This window comes from Acyrthosiphon pisum, chromosome X (assembly GCF_005508785.2).
Source record: "Acyrthosiphon pisum isolate AL4f chromosome X, pea_aphid_22Mar2018_4r6ur, whole genome shotgun sequence".
Lineage (NCBI taxonomy): Eukaryota > Metazoa > Arthropoda > Insecta > Hemiptera > Aphididae > Acyrthosiphon > Acyrthosiphon pisum.
In genome coordinates this window covers 51971164-51974472 of record NC_042493.1, presented here as the reverse complement: position 1 = coordinate 51974472, position 3309 = coordinate 51971164, and positions in this window count along the sequence as shown.

Sequence of the window (3309 nt, the reverse complement as noted above, 5' to 3'; positions counted from 1 at the left end):
TATAAGGAATCTTGTATTACATTTTCATATCTTAGATTTAAAAAGAAAAATTTTTATGAATTTATAACTCGAAATAATTTGCAAATTTTCGTGATTTTTCCATATTTTGTCATTTTTTGAACTTTAAATGCTTATAAAAAAAAACTGTGACTAACGATTTTTAATATTTTTCATCTGCCTTTGAAACAATATACTAGGAGCCTTCTATTAAATTTTCAAGCTTTTTTATCCAACAAATAAAATTTTATTGATATTTTTAGAAAAAAAACTAAAAAAAAATGAAAACTGACAATGTCCGTAAAGAGCTCAAAATAAGTCAAAATATTTTGAAAATTTTATCGTGTATAGAAAATGGAAATGTAAACATTCAGTCAAAATTTCATGCATCCACGGTCATTTTTTTTAAAGTTACACCAAAAACCAAAATCGATTTTCTCGAAAACAGATTTTGCGTAAAAATTCCCGTTTTTCCTTAATTTTTCTTTTGTTTTTCCCGGCGCTTTTGAAAACTACTGGGAAATTTAAATTTTGACCTCCCCAATGCACCAACGATATTCACTTTCTGATCGAACAAGATACTGAAGTTGAAAATCGTAGCATTATTTCGACTACTTATCGTGTACACAGACACAAAAAAAATAAAAAAATAAAAAAAAAAATAAAAAAATAAAAAAAAAATAAAAAAATAAAAAAAAAATAAAAAAACACACATCATTGTAAAATCAATACATTCATCGTTCCACTCAGAATCTAAAATGTCATTGTGCTGGTATAGAACAATAAGTATCAGTAACAATAATATTTGTACTTATAGTTTACAACTCCAGATAAGGCATTGCAGTTTGTCCTATAGATCCTTTTCGACCAAGCTCCATCAGTTTATAACTGTTATCATAGGAATTCCGTTTTCATTTATATCACCAATATCTATAGCTAATTTAGCCTCCTCTTTGGCTGCAGAAGACATTGACTCCCTAGCAGTATTATCAGTCAAATTTTTACTTTTTCGTGAAGTTTTTGATATAATTTATTACACATGTTCGGCATATTCAATAAAACAGAGAATATTTCCAATTGTACAAAACCTAGACCCGAATTTATTGCTGCAGTTACAGCTGCTGTATTAACGTCCATTAACGATGTACTAGGATCTTCAGATCCAATAACTTCTTTTTTTATGGCTCATACCACAGGTATTCACATATATTCACAATACAAATCATTTCTCTTCTCTCCGATAAAAACCAAATTTTTAAAAGTGCAGTCAATACTCAATAGGCTGATGATACATTTTTGATTTTTTTTCGAAAACATATTATGCAATATTAATTATACGCCGGCCATCTAAAATTGATCTAAGTATAAAAATAAACGTGTGGATTGAAAAAGTATTTAGAAATGTAATTTTCAACGTAAACAAAATTTACTTTTCTTCTTCAGTGTGGGAGTTAGTTTCGTTTAATTGTATTATTCCTAGCACTCCACGACTCGTTGAAGGCACAACATAATCTGATAAATTATCAGATGTAGCTGAAGCACTTGAATAAATATGTCCTTATTTGAGGAACATGTTTCTTTAGATGAATTATCTGTTATTGATTTACTACAATGTAAATATAGGACAAACGTATAATAATTTACAGTCATAAATATAATTTAAATTACTTTACTTTGGTGTAATATAATATAATAATCAATTTTATTTAGCAACGTATATAATCAGTTATGTAAAAATACCGTAAAGATTTAAAAAAAGACCTCCAAAAAATTAATGGGAAACTTATTATATCTACTCTGCAATAACGAGATCCACTCGACACCTACTATACAGCAGAGCGAGTTTCCGGTTTTTTATTTTTCATTCGTATAGCAATAATAATCTATGTCAGGGACTAAATGCTTATCATAATATTATTACCTACATTTTGTAAATCAAAGTTTCTAATAAAGTATGTAGTTAATAGTACGAAAAAATGTATATTCTAGCCTCTGATACATGATGCATTATTCTGTGCCTATTATAATACATGTATAATACAGTATTTTACAAAAACCGTACGGTGTTTTAGTGTTAACATAATTCTTAAATTAAATTAAATATCTAAAATCAAAAATACATAATAGATATTTTTGGTCTTCACTTACCGTGCTATTATTCTACTCTTTATTTCCTATAAGCTGCTACTGTTTTAGATTTTATGCAATATTTTTTTTACCGTATTTTTATCCATGATAAATTAAAATTTACAAATGGAATAAAGGAGTAATGGAGTAGACAAAGTAATGGAGTAAACAACAACCATACGCCATCAAAAACGCGTACCTACTCAATAACAACGAAATAATAACATGTATCTATTTAGTAAACCAATAGGTAATAGTAATTTATTATTATTATAATATCATCAAAATAAACATTATAATATTCTGATTCCGTAAATACTAAATATACTTGATATTTATAAATAAAACTTCCTGGACAGCGCGTCTCACATCGTGGTTACATAAGTAGTAGAGGGGATTCTCTCACACTAATAATCATTTGCACTACTACACACTCACAAGATTCTGCGATGCCGAAACAATATGTGAATTAGGTTGCCAATGGTTTGCTCCTTAATAAATACCCGGCACCGGACGCCTTAATTGTATGAGATAACTTTTATAGTTTTTAATGATGTATTGATGTTTAAGAAAGAAATTACTGTAAGTAGGTACATACAAAATCTAATAAAGTGCCTACAAGATTATTATATAGGTTATATAGGTATATAATATAATATGTAGGACATAATAGGTACTTACCCATTTGACATTTTTTTTTTATGTGTGAGGCTTATATTCTTTGTCAGCTTCAGAGTCATAACGTCATAACAATATTAGAATCAACAGACAATTGTTTGTCATAATTTTGTTGACTAGCCATTCTAGATAGGGAAGACATTATGTAGAGTACTCATCCGCAAATTCATTTTAGCTAGGTATTATAATTTATTTTATTTTATAATATAGTAGCTGATCCCGTGCACTTCTCTTTGCCCGTTAAATGTACCAACTCTACTGGGTGATTCTTTTACCAAACAACACTCATTATTTCCAAAAGCGTAAATTTTTTTGAAAATATATTTTTCATAGTTTCAAGTTGCTTATAAAACAATATTTTTATTAAAAAATTATATTTTTAAATATTTTTTATCCTTATAATTTTTTAAGTTTTTTACTTTTTTGAATGACAACTTAGGATTTTAATTTTATATTCTAAAGCAGAATATTTTTCTTTGTATTTTTATACATGAAAATCTAATTTGG